The sequence below is a fragment of the Hipposideros armiger genome, unplaced genomic scaffold (genome assembly GCF_001890085.2).
Source record: "Hipposideros armiger isolate ML-2016 unplaced genomic scaffold, ASM189008v1 scaffold_152, whole genome shotgun sequence".
In the NCBI taxonomy this organism is placed as follows: domain Eukaryota; kingdom Metazoa; phylum Chordata; class Mammalia; order Chiroptera; family Hipposideridae; genus Hipposideros; species Hipposideros armiger.
The window spans coordinates 133,508-153,249 of record NW_017731502.1 but is presented as its reverse complement, the minus strand read 5'-3'; the positions used below and the strand labels follow the sequence as shown (position 1 = coordinate 153,249).

At 47.2% G+C, this 19,742-nt stretch overlaps 1 protein-coding gene across 4 annotated transcripts in view; it reads left to right on the top strand.

Moving 5' to 3' along the window:
* Positions 1-19,742, top strand: part of ATG7 (autophagy related 7) — a 250,861-nt gene that overhangs the window by 228,214 nt on the left and 2,905 nt on the right. The gene's annotated exons all lie outside the window — the stretch shown is intronic.

Sequence of the window (19,742 nt, the reverse complement as noted above, 5' to 3'; positions counted from 1 at the left end):
GTGCCTTTGCTCCCCTGAATTGCCCCAGCAGTTACCAGTCCACACCCTTGTTCACGTGTAGATCACCTCCTCCAGGAAGCCTTCTGGTTTCTAAAGGCTGGCTGATTTCTTCCTAGGATGCCTTACTTAGGGGCCTCTCTCAAGGCCATGCTGGCATTCCTTCTGGAATGTTCTATCCTCAGGGTCTTGACCCAGACCATCCTGGGCAGAGCCTGGGCTGAGTGCCCAGCCCTCTGCCCTAGTCTAGCTCAGGCCACTCCCCTGGGCCCATCTATCAGACACCCTGCCTTCTGATATCCAAGCTGTGCCTTAACTTCCTGGCCAGGTGAAGACTGCCAGGGAGAAGGGGCCATCCCATCTTAGTCATCTTTGTACCCCCCATGGCACCTAACAGTGCCCAAATCCCTAAGATGGAGCCCAACTTCTGTCATCTTAAAAGTCTCCTGCATCGGTCCCTCCCAGAGCACATAGAGGTTCATGGGCGCGCCAAAGAAAGGTTCAGAGCAGGCTCCCTTTGACAGGCTGGGGGAGCAGTGATGGGACAGCAGCCCTAATGGGGCTCTCAGGCCAGCAGACTGAGGGGACAGCTGTAAAGCCAGTGGGAGGACTAGCTCTTCGGGTAGCTTTGGTGTTTGAGGCACACAGGCTTCCTCTGAGAAAAGCTCAGCCTGCTGTTTTCAAATTTGCAGGTCGAGGCCCCTGGGCACAGATTGGGGTGGGGGGGTGGGGGGCCTGGATGAGGTACTCAGGGTTCCAGCTCCTGGGAGAGCTGTCGAGATGTTGCGTATCCCACCTTCCCAGGAGTCTTCAGGAGCGCTCCCCTGGACGCCGGGCTCCTGCTAGCCTCACACTCTTGCTCTCACAGTGAAACACATCGGTCCTTTTTAAAGAATTTTTGCTGATCCCAGAAAAATAGGAGCCCTGAAGCTTACTGTCCTCAGCAGGGAAAAGCAGTTCTATGTGGGAGGGATAGAGCCCCCTGCCAAACCACCGTCAGGCCTGGCCATGGTTCAGAGGGGAAGGGCTTCAGGACCTGCCTATGGGGAGGAGGAGACCCCCTCCACTGAGCAGGTCGGAGAGGTCAGGCCAGCCTCTCTGGCTGGTGCCTGGGTAGGGAGAGCTTGGAAGCACTGCTCCCAGGGACCTACGGGAACAACAGGGCTAGAGGGCAACTGATTGTGGTGGGTTCGAAATAGCTCCTTAGGGGCAAATTAGGTAGAAAAAGAAATGTCTGTAAGGATTGCTGCTGGCGAGTATGGCCATCTCCTCATAAACACTGGTGCTGCTCTACTCAACCCCCTTACCAGCGTGGGCTCTGGGTAATGTGCCATCAGCAGCCTGGAGACAGGGGTGGTGGGTGGGGAAGGGGCGAGGAGGCTCCACCTTACCAGCGCGGTTCCATCAGCAGCCTTCCGTCATGACTGGCTCCGCCTTTAGTTTTGTCCTGGCGATATGGCCTGAATTTCAGGATAGGTCTGTGCCTTTCCAGAACCTTCACCGGAACTGCAGAGGGAAAAAGCCAAGACTTCCGTTTCTCAAGAAAAGTGCAGTGTTTCACATACACCTCGGGCAGATGTTTGTGTTCCACGGGGGTCGCTGCCTTTGTTTTCAGAGTAAACGTTTGTGTGAGCGCACTCAGATAGGGGGAGTCCACGGAGAGCAGACCCTCTCACCTGTGTTTCCGCAGGCACGGACCGCCCTGGTAGTCCAGGATTCTAGGCCCAGCTCCGTCTATGGCCTTGCTTAGGCCATGGCCCCTCTCTGGGCCTCAGTTTCCCCTTCTATAACAATGGAGGGGGGGGGCGGTAAACTTGATGCGTGTAAGATTATTTTCAGCTCTGACACTTTAGGATTCTGATCTTAGATATTTATGACCAGCCTTGCTGATTCTCCCTTCAAAGTATAGTTCCAGTATGTACACTGCTCTCCATTTCTCCCCGTGCCGTCCATCATCAGGTGGCGTCCTGCTTAAGTTCAATGGCTTAGAATAAACCCAGACCCCCTCACCATGGGCCCTGTGATCACAGGGCTCCTGTCCCTCTGCCTTAGGCTTTTTCCACCCCAACCACTTGCTCTGCTCTCCTGGTGGAAGGCATCAGTCCTTTCATAAGAACTTCTGCTGATCTCACAGCCTCTGGAGCACACCACACCCTTTCTACCTTCAGGTCTTTGCACCTGCTGTTCCCTCCACCTACAGCCACCCTCCCTCTGCTATTGGATGGGCTGGCCCCTTCCCATCTTTTGGGTCTCAGCTTAAATGTCACCTCTGAGAGACCTTACTCAAAACCCCTATCTAAACTAAGTGCTCCTCTGCTATTCCACTTCTCATTCCATGTTTATTTTCCTTCAGGCACTTAAGAGGTCTTGGAGCTATTTTCTTAGATCCAGTTATGTATGAGTTTCTTGTCACCATCACTAAAATGTGAGCTTCACACAGTGGGGACCTCCCTAGAGTGGGGCCTCATCTGCCCTGATCACTGCTGAGCACCCAGAGCCCAGCATAGGGTCTGGTACACGGCAGGTGTTCCATAAATGTTTGTTGAATGGCTGAGTGGTTGAATGAATGGATGCTTCCTCCATAAAGAGCTTCATTTTTCTTCCTGATCACTCGGTCTTAGGCCCCATGTTCCCTCAAGGATCTGCATGTAGCAGTGAGGGAGATTATAAAACAAACCACATGTCCAGTATGACGTCCTTAGTCGATAGCCAAGAGGGATTTTTAGTCCCCACCCCACTACTTGCTCCTGTGGCCTCAGCACAGTTGATTAACATTTCCTAAGGGCCTGCTCGGTGCCAGGCCTGGATAATGCTTTCTGATCATTATTTTATTTACCCTTGACGACCTTTGTGAAGCTGATAGTGGAAACTGAGTCTCAGACAGATTAAGTAACCTTGCCTGAGATATAGAGCTAGCAAGTGGCAGTGCCCAGATCTGAAATTGGGGGTGCCTGCCCTAAGTCCAGTGCTATTTGTTTCATACACCCAATGCCACTGAGCCAAGCTATAGCTGTGAGCATAGCAGGGACCCAGGAAGGTGGCGGGAAGGCTGGCAGGTACCTGTGTGTGATTTCAGGGGCCCTCTGTTGTCCACCTAGCTAGGAGAAGCACAGAGCCTAGGGCTGACTGGTGTCCCTGAGTGTCATGGGAACCTGCCATCAGTCTGTGGCATTTCTAGAGACCTGGTGTTGTGCAGAGCATGGGGGCTGTGTTAGGATTAGTGATAACTGAGAGCCCAGGGGACAGGCTGGATGGTACTGCCCTCTCAGCAGTGACCTGTCAGCTGCTTCAAGAAGGCCCCTTTGAGGCCAGCACAAACTGTGTCATACCATAGCCCCTTCAGGGGCTAGTTCTTTTGGCAAGACACACACGCGGAGCCTCAAAATGGACCTGTTTGCCAGAAGCCGCAGCAGAGGAGAGAGCATGGAGCATGGAACCAGACAGACCTGGGCTTGAATCTCAGCTCTGCTATTCACTAGCTGTGTGACCCTGAGTCATCTGCTGTCTCTGAGCCATAAATTCTTTATCTGTATGGTAGAGATTACAGAGAGTCAAATTTGGATATGACACAGAATCAGCATTTAATAATTCTTGTGAGAGAGAGAAGGAGTGACATCTAAGATGTCCTCTTCCAGGAGAGATGGCAGAGAGTAGGAAACAAATCCAGGTTATTTTCAGCATGAAACGCTTTAATTAGGCTATGATATGAGATTAATTACCCACAACTTCCAAGAGCTTACGGAAAAATGTTAATGATGTGAACAGGGTTTTGTTCTTTTTTTTAGGCTGTAAGATGGTGTGCTCAATAATTGTAAACAAGTAACAGCACATACTCGCATATGTACCCTGTGTCAGGTGCTATTCTGAGCACTTTATAGTCCTTAATTCATTTAATTGTCGCAGTAACCCTCTGAGAGCAGTACCACTTTAGTCTTTTTTTTTTTTTCAGGTGAGAAAACAGTATAATTTACATACAATAGAATGCATACAAAAGTGTACTTTTCTATGAGTTTTGACAAATTTACACACCTGTGTACCCACCACCACAATCAAAAAAGGGTTGATTTCCATCACTCCAGAAAGTAGGGATTTCTGTGGGGCCCTTCGGAGTCAAACCCCCCACTGCTCAGCCCCAGGCAACCAAGGGTCTGCTTTCTGTCATCACAGATTCCATTTGGATCCTATGGGGCTCCATATAAACGGAGTCGTATTTTTTTATTTGTTTTTATTATTTTAAAATTTATATTTATTGAGATATAATTGCCATATAACATTTGTAAGTTTAAGGTGTAAGTTTAAGGTATACAACGTGTTGATCTGATACATTTGATTACCACCGTATGATTACCACCGTAGTGTTAGCTACTGCGTCACAATTATTCCTTTTTCGTGGTGGGAACAATTACGATCTAGTCTCATAGCAGCTTTGACGTTTATAGTACAGGTTTGTTGTCTATAATCACTATGCTGTGCATTAGATCTCCAGGACTTATTTATCTACTGGCTTCAGGTTTGTACCCTTAATCAACATCTCACCAATTCCCCCACCCTCTTGGTCCTGGTAGCTGCCATTCTGCTCTCTGTTTTTATGAGTTTGGCATTTTTAGATTCCACATATAAGTGAGATCATACAATATTGGTCTTTCTCTGACTCATTTCACTTAGCATAATGCCCTCAAGGTCCATCCATGTTGTTGTAAATGGCAGGATTTCCTGCTTTCTCACAGCTGAATCATATTTTGTTATATACTGAGTTGTTGGGAATGTCATGACGTATTTTTCTATGTTTTTCTTTGCAAAAATGCATCATGACTTTTCTGACAACCCAATAGATATAGAGGGAAGGAGGGAGGAAGGTAGATAGGTAAATAGGTAGGTAAAGTGGATAGACAGATAGGTTAAGTAGATAGATAGGTAGATAGACATATAGAGATATAGATATACGAGTCTGTATTTCACATCATCTTTATCCATTCATCCATTGATGGACACTTAGGTTATTTCTGTATCTTGGCTGTTGTGAATAATGCTGTAATAAACATGGGAGTGCATATATATCTCTTCAGTATCCCATTTTCATTTCCTTTGGTGATAGACTCAAGGGTGGGATTGCTGGATCATATGGTTGTTCTATTTTTAATGTTTTGAGGAACCTCCATACTGTTTTCCATTGTGGCTGCACCAATTTGCAATCCCACCCGCAGTGCACAAGGGTTCCCTTTACTCCACACCCTCGCCAACACTTGTTCGTTCGTTCCTTCCTTCCTTCCTTCCTTCCTTCCTTCCTTCCTTCCTTCCTTCCTTCCTTCCTTCCTTCCTTCTTTTCTTTCTTTCTTTCTTTCTTTCTTTCTTTCTTTCTTTCTTTCTTTTTCTTTCTTTCTTTCTTTCTTTTTCTTTCTTTCTTTCTTTCTTTCTTTCTTTCTTTCTTTCTTTCTTTTCTTTCTTTCTTTCTTTCTTTCTTTCTCTCTCTTTTCTTTCTTTTTTTCATAATAGTTATCCTAATAGGCATAAGGTGTCCCATTCTGGTTTTGATTTCCATTTTCCTTATGATTAGTGGTGTTGAGCACCTTTTCATGTGCCTGTTGGTCATTTAAATGTCTTCTTTGGAAAATGTCTATTCTGATCACCTGCCCATTTTTAAATCAAATTGCTTATACAGAGGGTGCCAAAAAACTGTATACACATTTTAAGAAAGGAAAAAATATATTAAAATTACACTGATGGTAACCACTTTGAGCACCTCTTGTAATTGCAGAAGTCAAACATGACTTGTATTCATCTTGTGTTATTGGTATATATTATTACAATTTTAATGCAGTTTTTTTCCTTTCTTAAAATGTGTATACATTTTTTGGCATCCTCTGTATTTTTGTTGAGTTGTATGAGTTCTTTGTATATTTTGGTTATTAACCACTTACCCGATATGTGGTTCACGAATACTTTCTCCCACTCTGTAGGTTGCATTTATTTATTTATTTATTTATTTATTTATTTATTTATTTATTTATTTACTCTTCAGCTTTTTAGTTTGATGTAGTCTCACTTGTTGATGCTTGTACTTTTAATGTCATATCTTAAAAATCATTGCCAAGATCAATGTCAAAGAGCTTCTTTCCTGTGTCTTCTTATAGGAGTTTTATAGTACCAGGTCTCACATTTAAGTTTTTAATACATTTTAATTTTTTTTTTTTTAAGATTTTTTACTGGGGAATTGGGGAAGGGGAACAGCTAGGTTGTTGTCCTTCAATCTTAGTTGTAGAGGGCGCAGCCAGCTCAGCTCCAAGTCCAGTCACCATCCGGCCGCTCGTTGGCAGCTCGCTGGGCCACTCAGCTCAAGGTGCCGTGTTCAGTCTTAGTTGCGGGTGGGCGTAGCCCACCATCCCATGCGGGAGTCAAACCAGCAACCTTGTTGTTAGGAGCATGTGCTCTCACCAGCTGAGCCATCCTGCTACCTGTTGGCAGTTCAGCGGCAGCTCAGCTCGGGCACAGCTCACTGGCCCATGTGGGAATCGAACTGGCAACCCTGTTGCTCAGAGCTCACACTCTTAAACTGACTCTTAACCAACTGAGCCACTCTGCCAGCCCTGAGTTAATTTTTGAGAGTGGTGTAAGATAGGGGTCCAATTTCATTTTTCTGCATGTGGTTATCCAGTTTTCTAAACACCATTTGTTGAAGAGACTACCCTTTCCCCATTAAGTGTTCTTGGCTCCCTTGTCAAAGATTAGTTGAAGGTAAATGCAGGTGTTTATTTTGGGCTGTCGGTTCTGTTCCATTGGTCTACATGTCTATTTTTATGCCAGTAGCATGCTATTTTAATTACTATAGCTTTGTGTATGATTTGAAATCAGGAAATGTGCTGCCGCCAACTCTGTTCTTTCTTATAATTGCTTTGGCTGTTTGGGGTCTTCTGTGGTTCCATACAAATTTTAGGATTGTTTTTGGAATCATATATTACATACTCTTTTGTCTGGCTTCTTTTGCTCAGCACAATATTTTTGAGACTCATCCATGTTGTTGCATGGTCCCTTTTTATTGTTGAATAGCAACCCATTTTATAAATATATCATAATTGTTTATTCACTCTCCTATTGATGAATATTGGAGTTGTTTCCAGTTTGGGACTGTTATAAATAAAGCTCCAAGGTTTCTTTGTGTACAAGTCTTTGGAATTGCTGGGTTATCATATGAGATAAGTATGTTTAATTTTTAAAGAAACTATCAAATGGTTTTTCAAAGTGTCTGTACCATTTGCTGTTCCCACTAGCAGTGTGTGAGCGTTCCGGTCCCTCCACATCGTGGCCAACACTTGAGCTGGCAGGTTTAAATTTTAGCCATATAGGTAGGTGTGTGGTGGTATCTTGTGATTTTAATTGCAGGTCTCTGATGCCAGTGGGTGCTGAACGTCTTTTCATGTATCTTTTTGTCATCTGTATATCTTCTTTTGTGGCATTTCTTTCAAACTTGCCCATGTTTTCATTGGGTTATTTACTTTCTTACTGAGCTATGAGTTCTTCATATTTTCTGGACATAGGTCCTTGTGAGGTATATGTATTGCATATATTTTCTCCATATCTTTGGCTTGACTTTTCATTTGCCTAACATGGTTTTTAAGAGAGATAAAGTTTTGAATTTTGTTGGTCCAATTTATTAATTTATCTTATGGTCCATACTATTAGTATCCTAAGAATTCTTTGCCTGCCCCAAAAATCTCACTTTTTTGTTCTTTTCTAGGAGTTTTATACTTTTAGCTTTTACATATATGTCAATGATTCATTTCCAGTTAATTTCTGTGTGTGGTTTGAGGCAAGGGTCGAGGTTCCTGTTTCTCCATACAGTTATCTCATTGTTCCAGCACCGTTTGTTGAAAAGTCTCTCCCTACTGAATTACCTTGGCACCTTTGTTGAAAGTCAGTTGAATGGTATATGTGTGGGCCTGTTTCTGCCTCCCTACTCTTTTCTGTCCTTATCTCATTGTCACACCGTCTGGTTCCTGTAGCTTTATACAAGGTCTGGGGGTCAGCGTCTTTCTCATCCCATGTTCTCTGCCAGTCAGGCCCGGAGGCGGGGCCCTTGGGAGACTGTCCACCTGGAACTGAATCCTGGCCCTCTCTGATAGCCCAGGTCACCTGCATTTGCATGATTTAAAGTTTCAAAATGATCTCTTCTTACCAAGTAAAGTCTGTGTATGTTTATATCTTGCATTCACCTCACTCTAGAGCTCTCAGGCATTCCTCCTCCTCCAAACTTGACCCCAAAAGCCCTGTGAGGTAGGGAACAAAAATGCAAAGTGTTCGCCTTTTTAAATGAGCACTTTTCAAAAGTTTTCTAAGGAACTGAAAAGAAGAACTACATAATGGAAACCATTTTTCAGCCTCCAGCATGGCCATTTATCTCAATAACCATTTCGTTTAAAATGTGGGCCAAACATAAATCATATCTTGAAAGAAAGCATGTTGGTGCCACAGAAATTGCCCTATACTCTTACCACCTAATTTGAAAAATCTGTTTTGAAGCTGGGAAGAAAGCAAACAAGCCCGGGCCCAGCAGTCCATCTTCCACGCGTCCCCAAAATAAATCCTCACTATTCCCCAGACTAAGTGGAGGAACTGAAGCACAGACGACACGCCCTGGTGTTAAGTCGTTCTCTGCTGCTACTGCTGCTGCTAATTTGGGCCCCTTGGCCTTTGAATGTCATTAGGTAATGAGGGGCTGAAAGCCCAAAACCAGGCTGCTCCTCACCTGTTTTTGGAGTGACCCCCTCTCTGAGCAAGGCCATCCTTGTCTTTAGGTCTTAAACACACACCTTAGAGCACTTAGGTTTTGGTGCTCCTTTAAGGACATGCCCAGAGGGAGGATGCTAAATATAGCAGGGCCTGAGGCCCATTTTCCAGACTAATCAAACGAGGAGACATTTGGCAGCCTGTGCTGTGGGCTGGGAATTCCAGGGTCTCCCATTTAAACCTCACTGAGGAGTCTGTGGTTAAAATGGCGCGATTCCCCTGTAACAGGTTCTTATTTTGCTGGTCAGAACTTCCTGAGAGGGGGGGGAAAAAAGACCTACAGGTACTGTCCCAGTGCGCTGGGGCCAGGCAGAGCACTTCCTCAGCCAGCACGCTCCCTGAGGGGCCCTGGGACTTAAGTATCCCCACTCTGTACTCTGCATTGTTTCTGATGAGGAAAGTCCTGTGTGAGCATTGTAAACAAATTCTAAGATAAAGAACAAAATTTATACCCATGATTCTACCACTTGGAGGTTATTTTTCTGATATGCTTTTCACTTCTAGCTTTTTTTTTTTTTAACAGCAGGCATGTAAGTGGGGTCGAGAGATGATCAGTTTAATTTCTCTTTTCATTTAATAATTTCTGGTCATTTTATCACATCATTAAAACTTGCTTGAAAACATGCTTAATGCCTGCCTAATACTCGTCCTATGCATGGGCCAAGCTCTCCAGCCATCTCGTTGGTAGTGGGGGGACAGGGATCCCAACCCTGACAGCAGTTTCTCTTTCCTTGAGCCTGCTGTCTCCCCTGGGACAGGACTTCTCTCCACATCCTGCATCCTTCCTCGCTGGCCTTGGAGGCCCCATTCAGCCTCAGGTGGGAAGGTAGAAACAAGCAGCCCCTTCCTCATGCGGAAGGACGGACTGTCATGGAGCCGCCCTGCTCCGGGGTTCTGTTGCTTAAGATCTGCACCTCCCCAGACGCAGGGGAGCTACAACCCCCACCTACCTTCTTCATTCTCCCTCCTCCCATCTAGTACCTGCTTTCAGCAGCCTGTTCACTGCTTCCCACCTGTGCCTCCTTTCACACAAACCCCCTGGACGCCCCCCACAAGGACATCCTGTCCCTGTCTGTGTGTGTCAGGTGTGGTGCCTGGAGCAGTGAGTCAGGAGCGGCTGAGCACCACCAGCACCTCTCAGAGTGCAGGCCTGGGTGGGGGCCTGGCCTTTTCCCTGGATCCAGGCTCTGAAGCACGAGGCCATTTTTCTCAGACCTCCTCCCCTTATCAATTGCAGCCCAGAGAGTCTCTGTAGGGAAAGCGGGGAGGACTGGGAGGGCAGAGGCCTCCCGAAGGTGGCCTGCGAGCCACATGTGTGCACAGGCCCAGCCCTGCCTCCCCCTCAATGTGCCTTTGATCAACTGCTCAGGCGCAGCCAGGCAGAGGCGTCCTCCACACCCCACCGCGGGGCTGGAGGCCCCCCATCCTGCTGCCAACATAAAGCATTTCCTTTCTCCTTTTTCTCCCCTCACCATTGGCGGCCTGCGTGCTTTGTAGAAGTCATTATTTTTGTCTCACCAGCTGCCTTAGCCACAACTGTTTCTGTCTGGTCAAACCTTAACCTTGTTTCTGGAACCCCTGGAGCAGTAGGGTCATAGGGCAGTCACGCAGGGCCCCTGAGTTAGCACCTGTGGGGGTGGGGCTAGGAAAGGCTTATGAGATCTCCACAGGAAGACTCGAGAGCTGGAAGTTGCCTCGGGAGCTCTAGCTAACCCGTCCTTCCCTCCCCCAGCCCTCAGCTGCCTGGCGCCTGAGGGCTGAGTTTGGGGCTGGGGTTCCCTGAGAAGAGAGCTTGGGTCTTAATTCCACTCCCAAATCTGCGCAGCAGAGGAGGCCGTGAGTGTTGGGGTACAAGGGTGAGAAGGCAGGTACACATCTTTCAAAGTGGAGGTGCCAGAGTGGTGGTGTGTAAGGTGGGGGAATGCAGACCCCTGAGCCTGGGCTGGGGGAGGGGTCGTTTTTTCCTCCACTGAAGGAGGGAGAATGTGTAGATATAAAGCGAAGCAGGGCCCTGGCTGCCAGGGGCAGATAGCAAGGGCACTTGCACGTCCCCTGCAGGGCCTGGGCTGTCCGTCCCCAGGGGAGCCTTCCCCACCTGACCCTGCCTTCCTTGTGCAGACACTACCCTCTTCTTCCCCCTTGTTTGTCCCGTGGCCATCATCTGCTCGCACCAGCCACTCTTGGCGGAGGGGCAGAAGGATCTTGAAATGTTGGGGTCCCATGATACAGGCATGGACCCTGGGCCGTTGTCCTCCCACTGTCCCCTGGATTCTGGACTTACTATGAGAGGGCAGGGTTACTCCTGAGTCGGCCCATGTGTCTGCGATGTGACGGGAGCTCCCGACAGGAATCTGGGAAGTCAGGGCCTGGGTCGCCTGGGCCTTGACCCAGTGGCACCTCCAGTGCCCCCCACCCACCCCCAGGCACATGCTGCAGGTGGACTTGGGTCCAGCGTGGTCACAGGTTAGCCTGCAAGGCCACCAACTCGGGAAGCCCCACGGTCGCTGCCTACAGAGCATCCTTTCTGAGCAGCACCAGTCCTGCCTAGGGGCCTCCTGTGGTTCAAAAGTGAGAACTGTCCACCACCCTGCACTCCTGTGGCCTGGTTTGGGACCCGATGGTGGCCCAGGAAGGACAATAAGGTGTCATGGTCTGTAGCTAAGGCCTTGCTCGGAAAGTGGCCCCACGGCCCACTTGGCCCACAGGCTCCCACCGGGAGATGACCACAGCCCTGCCCCAGTGTCCTTTGGGGCTTGGAGGCCAAGGGCCTGACTTGCCAGAGACCCCAGAAACCAGCTAGACTGAGGGACCCTTTCCTTATTGATTCTTGGGTATTATGTTCACACCAAAAATTCCCTTTTCTTTTCTCCACTGTGGAGTCATGTCCAGAGCAGATGGCTGTGAATCACTGTTCATGTAAAAGCTATGTATTGGGCCAGGCTTTGCGCCAGGGTTGGGGACACAGCGGTGAACAGACAGACCAGGCCCTGCCCTCTGGCTGTTCGAGGGCCGCTGGTGGTCCCGTGGGGAGTCAGGCAGATGCACAAACAGAAATGTGGTGACAAATTTCGGTAGGGGCTCTGGAGGAAGCAAACAGGTTGTTTGAGCCTGAGAATGAGGGGGAGGCTGTTTTAGGGGGGTGATCAGGGAAGACACCAGGAGCTGTGCACAGCCAGCATGTGGGGAGGGGTCTCCATGCCAGAGGAAAGTGCGAGCCCAGAGGAAGGGGAGCACGCTGGAGCTTGGGTGGCTGGAAGCTGGTGTAAGGGGGCAGGAGAGAGGCAGTGTGGGAGGAGGGGCTTGGTGAGGCCGGCAGGGCTGGGGCATGGGGTTTAGTGGGCCAGAAAGGAGTATGGACTGCACGCTCCCTGTGCGCCAGGAAAAGCCAGTGAAGGCTGTGAAACTGGGGCATGACGGACTCGACGGGATGCTTTTCTGAGAAAACCAGTCTGGTGCTTCATGGAGTGTGGGTGGGAACAACACCAGAGGGCTGTGGAGGCCCGAGGAAAGCAGCCAGGGGCCAGGGATACCTGGAGGCGACAGGTCCTGTTCCCTCATGGGCAGCCAAAGCCAGCAGCGCCCCTGGAAACAGCCCTGACTCCGTAGGGGTCCCAGCGGTGTCTCCACCCAGCACACAGAATCCTACCTGTGAGGACCCAGCAAGCAGGTTTGGGGAACAGGGCCGCTCAGAAGCCCAGGGAGGCCTGGATATTTCCATTTTTTATTTTTAAAAAAGAGAAATGCCAAAACTGGGTTTCAAAAACCAGTACATTCAAAATGTTTACATTTATCAAATGAACACTTTTAACACACACACAAACACACAAACATAATTGTGCCATTCACAAGATAATTACAGTGTTTATGAAAGAAAAACCTTAGTCCACGGCATGCTCTAGGCAGTGTGGTCCAGAAATGGGACACACGTTTGAAACCGGATGACAAACAGCCCCTCTTGGTCTCCTCGGCAGACTGGAAAGCGAAACCTCGAGGCCCTCTGGCTGTGTGGGTCTAGCTGCGCGTTCTGCCGGCCACTTGTGACGAGCTGGGTGGTTCCACAGTCCCCTGGTTCAGAGTGCTGGGTCCCATCACTGTTGCGGGGCCCTGAGCCTGGGGGCTGAGCCTCCCAGTTGGTCCAGAGCCTCAGGGCAGCTTAAGATCAGCTCCTGAAAGGGGTCACAGGACAGAGGGGTCTCAGGAGCCAGGACAGGTGGGAGGCTGGCCTGGCCTTGACCTGCCCTGGGCTTGCCCAGGTTCCTGTGTGAGCTGATGGCTGTGGGGCCATTCAGTATGTGTCAGCTGCACAGTGTTGATCCAGGAAGCAGGCTTCTGACTGTCCTTCCCTGATATTTTTTTTTTTAGAAAACAATTATTTTAGAAAACAAATTAGTAATAAGTAGGGAGATAAAGTGGAAAAAGCCTCTCCTCTACCCATTACCAGCTCCTTAGGTCTCCTTGATGGGTAACATCATTTCCTCTGAGCTTGTGCTGCCTGCTTTGTACAGTGGGGGCGGTCCTCAAGCTCCTGAGAAGACCGAGTGCAGACAGGTGTTTGGCGGAAGAATATTCCACTGTGTGGACAGACCGCATTTTCCATCCATCAGCTGGTGGACATTTGGGTTGCTTCCACCTTTTAACTGTTACGAATAGTGCTATGAACATTCATGTACAAGCTGTCATGAGGACACAGGTTTCTGTTTCTCTTGGGGATACACCCAAGAGTGGAATCGCTGGGCCGCGTGGTAACTCTTAACTTTTTGATGACCTGCCCGTCTGGTGTCCAAAGTGGCCGCACCATTTTACGTTTCCAACAGCAACATAGGAGGGTTCCAGTTCCACCAAACCTTCACCAACACTTATTATCTGACTTTTTAATTAAAGCTATCCTAATAGATGCAATGTGGCATATCCTCGTGGGTTTGATTTGCATTTTCCTGATGCCTAATAATGTTCAGGTGTCCATGTCCATGTCTTTGGGCTTCTCAGCCATTTATGTCTTTTGTGGGGAAAGCTCTATTCAACTCCTTTGCCCATTTTTAATTGGGTTATTTAGCTTTTTATTATTGACTTGTAAGTGATCTAGATACAAGTTCCTTATCACATGATTTACAAATATTTTCTCTCACTCTGAGAGTTGTCTTTTCACTTTTTCAATTTTTTTTTTAAGATTTTATTGGGGAATTGGGGGAGGGGGACAGACAAGTTGCTGTCCTTTTGTTCTTCAGTCTAGTTGTGGAGGATGTCACTTCACTGGCCCATGTTGATATTATCATTGCATTCTTCCCAGCTGAGGCAGATCAGTCACTGGTCACTGGACGGCCGCTCACTGTGGCTCTTGGCAGCTCACACTGGCTGCCGGCCACTCACGGTAGCTTTACAGCAGCCCACTGCAGCCCCCCTGCAGCCTACACTGTCACTGGCGACTCTCAGCAGCCCAGCTCCAGGTTGAGCTGTTGTTCACCATCTTAGCTGTGGAGGGCGCAGCATCACTGGCCCTCATGTGGGATCCAAACTGGGACTCGGCTGCTCAGAGCTGGCGTCCCAAGCCAACTTCTAACCAATGTGCCACACAGCCGGCCCATCTTTTCACTTTCTTATTAGTGTTGTTAAATGTGTCTTTAAAAACACAAAAATTGTTTTGAATTTTGGTGAAGTCCAATTAATTGCTTTGTTGCTGTGCTTTGGGTTATTTTTCTTGGTTTCAGTTTAAAATATGTAAAATACTTACTTGATTCTGAAGCTAAAAGGTATGCTGAGAGCAGCCTCCTCTCCATTCCACCCACCCCCTACAAGTAACCATTTCAATCGATTTCTGTTTTACCATTCCTGTGTTTATTTTTGCAACATTTAAAAAAATTGTAAAATATTATTTTCTCTTCTTTCTCACACAGTACCAAATACTGTGCATTTATTTGTCTTTCACTATGTAAATGTTGGAAATTTCCCCCTATCTGTTCATTGAGCTCTTTCTAACTGTTTTGGGGCCACAGTGATGCACAGGATGATGTGCAGTGAATGGTTTCATTAGCTGATTCCGACTTGGGTTATTTCCAGTCTTTTCCTGGAACGAATCATGCAGCAGTGAATGATGTCCTTTTGTATTTATGGAGGTGTTGCTTTAGGTAGACTCCTGAAAGTGAGCTTGCGGGGCCAGCAGTTAAGACAAAAGTAATTATGTTGGATAGAGCCAGGTTTTCCTTTGTAGGGCTTGTGCTATTACTGCCCCACCAGCATCGCAGGACACTGCTTTTCCCCACAGGTTCACAAATAGAATGGATTGTCAAGCTTTGGGATTTCTGCCAATCAGATAGGTGAGAAAATGCTGGGCTGCTTTCTAAAAACTCAACTTTATTAAGGTACGATTTACATAAAATAACATGCACCCATTTAAAATACAGAGTAAGTTGTGACAGATGATCTACTGTCACCACAGATTAGTTTTAATTAGAATTCCATATAAATGGATTTGTACACTATGTAGTCTTTTGTGTTGGGCCTCTGACTCGGCGTAAGGATTCTGAAATACATGCACTTTGCTGCATGCGTTAGTGGTTTGTTCTTTTGATGGTGAGAAGTATCCACTGTATGGCTATCCCCCAGTTTCTCTGTTTGCCTCTTGGTGGACATTTGGGTTGATTCTCATTTGTGCCTATTATGAATAAATCTGCTGTGATCATTCTTGCACAAGTCTTGCAGACATGTGTTTTCATCTCTTTGGGGTAAACAGTGGAGTGGCTGGGTCATATGGTTTAAGTGTATGTTAAACTTTGTAAGTCACCAGACCTTTCTCCCAAGTGGTTATGTCAGTTGACGTTCCCACTAGCAGCAGCGGGAGTTCCCAGCCTTTTTATTTTGGCTCTTCTAGGTGGGGTGTGCAGTCTCTTTGTGGTTTAGATTTGCATTTCCCCGAAGACAAAGGACGTTGAACATCTTTTCAGGTTCTTACTGGCCATTGTAGTTCCCCTTTTGTGAAGTGTCTGTTCAAATCTTTTGCCCATTTATAAGAAATCAGGTTGTCTATTATTGAGCTTTAAGACTTTTCTGTATATTCTGAATACAGGTCCTTTTATATACAGACTGGGTGTTTTCTCCTAGTCTGTGGTTTGCTTTTTCACTTTCATAGTGGTATCTTTCAGAGACCAGAAGTTTTGATTTTTTTTGAAGTCCCAATTTTTTCTTTTCTAGTTAGTATTTTTGGTGTCCTACGAAATTTTAGCATTCCTTTTATTCTGATTAAGGTTGAGTACCTTTGCTTATGTTTAAGGGCCAACTGCCTACCTTTTACTGTGAACTATGTGTTTGGCCTGCTTTTTAAACATCAGTTCATTGATCTTTCTCTTCTTTATTTTTCAGAGTTATTTGTATATAAAGGAGATGAGCCTTCTGTGGTATACTGCAATGTTTTCTCCCAGATTGCAGTCTTTTTTACTTTACTTATAGTGTATTTTACACGCAGAAGTGCACACGTGTTTTTACGTAATCCAATGTATGTTTTTATTGCTTGGAGATTTTAGGTCAGAGGCTCCCCACTCATGGGTCGTAAAGTATAATTCATCCATGTTTCCATTTAGTATTTGTATGGTTTCGTTTTTTGTGGGGTTTTTTTACACATTTAGGTCTCTTTCATTTGGAGTTGATTCTAATGTACAGTGTGAAGCATGGAATTAATTTTATCTCTTTGCAAATAACTATCCCGTTGTCCCCATATCGTCTATATTAAACAGTCCATTCTTTTCTAATGAGTTGAGGTCACAGTCCCCAGACCTTTATCATCCAAACACTAAATTTCCATGTGTCCTTGGACGTCTATTTTGTTGTTTCTGGACTCATTTTGTTCCATTGGCCCATCTGTCTATGCTCATGCTGACATAACCGTCTTAATTATAGACATTATGACATGTTTAAACACAGAATAGGGGAACCACATTGCCCCTTTTGAAACGTTTTCCTAGATATTCTTATTTTTCCATATAAACTTTAGAACCAGCTTGTCTAGCTCCAGAAAAGATACTTGATTTTTGTAAATTAAGCTTGTGCTAAATTTATATACTAACTTGGGAAAAGTTGACATCTTGATTGATGTTGAATTGTCCTGTGCAAAAACAAAGGGTGTTTCCCCATTCGTTTCAGTTTACTTTTCATAAGCTTCTTGTGAGGCTGTTGCAGGACTGTTTTGAAGTTGTTTTTTTCATATAGATTTTGTGTATTTCATGTTAGGTCTATTCCCTAGTAATTTCTCTTTTTCATTGCTCTTATAATGGGTTCTTCTCTTTTATTGTATTTTCTAACTGGATGTTGTTTGTATATAGGAAGGCTACAATATTCGTTAATTTTATATCTTGCTATCTTACTGAATGTTATTGTCTGTATTCATCTTAGCATGTATTTTTCTTGGACTTTCTAGGTATACTTATCATTTGCAAAGAGATTATTTCTCTCTTCCTCAGGGTACATTTTTAAAGCTTTGTATTGCATATTCTCAAATTCTTTAAAAAAAACAAGGTACCAATTTATATTCCTCCTTCAAGTGTTTCACCATATTCTTGCCAGCACTGAGTATTAACATTAAAAAAAATCTTTGCCAATTGAATACCATCTCCATTCTGGGCCCCTTCTCCACCAGGTGCTATATGTGCGCCCAGCAGGGAGCACCAATCTCAGCCCCCTCTGGGAGTCCACAGTCTAGGAGACAATGCTTAAGTTTCTTCCCCTCCCCCTGGTTTATTTAGGAATAATTGTCAGATAATAAAAATTGTATATATTTAGGTTGTACAACGTGATGATTTAATATACGTATACATTGTAAAATGATTACTACAATCAAATTAACATCCATCACCTCACAGTTACTTTTTGCGTGTGCAGTGAGAACACTTAAGATCTACTCTCTTAGCGAATTTGAAGTACACAGTACTGTAGTACAGTATTAAGCTGTAGTTTACTACTGTACATCCCTAGAATTTAACCCTCTTATAACTGAAAGTCAGTGCCCTTTCACCGTCTCTCCACTTCCCACAGGCCCTGGCAACCACCCATCTACTCCCTAGTTCCAAGAGATAGTTCGACTTTTTTAGAGTATATATGTGAGATCATATAGTATTTGTCAAGGCTGAAGTTTCTGGAGATTTAAAATTAAGACTGCTGCTGCCTTTCTGAGCCCAGCTGATGGGAAAAAGACTGCCTGCCTTAGTGGAGAAACCCATCTGGGGCCCAGGGAACTCGTTCTGGAAAATCCCTGAGCAGTTATGTAAAATCCATCCCCACCCCCCTTCTGTAGAGGCTCATCGTAAGCCCTCTGGGTGCCTCACTTGGTCCCCTACACTGCCTGGGCAGTGCCAGGAGCAAGGGGCAGACCCAGGCTCCCTCCAGGAGGCCCAGTCAGGCCAGCTGTCTTTCCTGGGCTGTGTACAGAGGCGGGGGTGGGTGCCGAGGAACCTTCCCCATAGCTGAGATCCAATAAAATGGATAAACTGGATGGGAGCTCCTGCCTTCCCATAAAGCCCTGCTCTCCTGTGAACAACCCCGTCTGCCCATCTGCAGAAGGCACTGCTCATTGAAACAGACTGCTGGGCCCCGGCTGGTGGCGTCCCAAAAGGCTGGGTAGGTTGTGGAGAGCCACAGCCCACAGGGCTCACCCCCCTTCATTTTTTCCCTCTTCTGGGCCTGGTGCACCCCCCGCCCCCCGCCTCCTCCTTCATGCAGCTTGCCCCAGCTTTGCAGGCAGTCCAGGCAGCCGTCTGTTCACATAACCTTACCCCCGACACACACCTGTGCTCACAGCTCTGCACCTTACTTGCTGTGTGGTCCCAGGCAAACTGCGTTACCTCTCTGAGCTTGTCTCTCTATCTGTACCTCAAAGGCTGTTGTGAGGCATGAAGGAAGGAGAATTTGCACCAGGTCTGCACAGCTCCTGGCACAGGGAGGGGCTCCAAAAGTGTGCGTTTACTGAATGACAGAGTGAAAGAATGAATGAATTCTGCTGGCAAATCTTCTGGTGGCTCGTCTCCCTGCTCAGATGGTCAGAACAGGAGTGTCATCAGGTCCAGGGCCACTTAGGTGCAACCTTCCTTCAAAATGAGCCACTGCACCCACGGTACCGTTGAATCCCACCCTGGCGGCAGGACCAGCAGTCTCCTTCAGGCCACACCGAGGATGAGCTGGGCGGGTCGCTGGGCAGAGGAGGGCAGGGCCTGCCTGGCCCCGCCCAGGTTGCCTGACCTGCTCCTCCACAGTCCTCTCTGCTCCTGCAGGCGTGTGGATCTTGGCACTGCAGCCTCGTCCCAGTGTCCTCTGACAGTCGGGGACACGGGGGGAGGAGGGGGGGGTGTGACAGGCACACCCACCAGCCCTGGCCGGCCCGGGCTGCTGGGTCCTCAGGAGAGGAAATTTCCTTCTCTATTTATTTTCTACATCCTTGACTTTGAAAGCCAAGCTGGTGTTGATATTTACCTTGGCCCGGCCTCCTCACCTCCCCGGGCCAGCCTCGTGTAAACACGATGTTCCCTCTCTCAAGCTAGCGTTGAGGTGGCCTTTTGCAACCAATTCTAGGAATTCTGAAAGTCTGAAGACGTCAGTTCAGGAACCAGACCCCAGGGAGCCCAGGGTGCGAGGAGCTGGGGCGGGAGCCTCTGTGCCGGCCACAGAGAGCGAGCCGGCCTATGGGGCCAGCTAGGCTGGGCCTCCCCCACTTTCTCTCATTCCTGTGGGGGCCCTATTTTCTCCACATTCATATCCCCCCGTCACCCGAGATCTGACTCAGAGTCTCAAGCTCCCCAAGTACCCACCAAGGAGGGACAGAAGCAGGATCTAGCTGTCTCCCTGGGGCTGGGGGCGGAGAGAGGGCCCACTCTCGAGGGGCAGCCAGCTCCGTAGTGTTTGTCTGGGTGTGTGGTTTTTAGTTCACATGGATCATGGAGCAGGTTGCCGAGTATGGGAACCTGCAGAGGCAGGAAGCGTGTATGCAG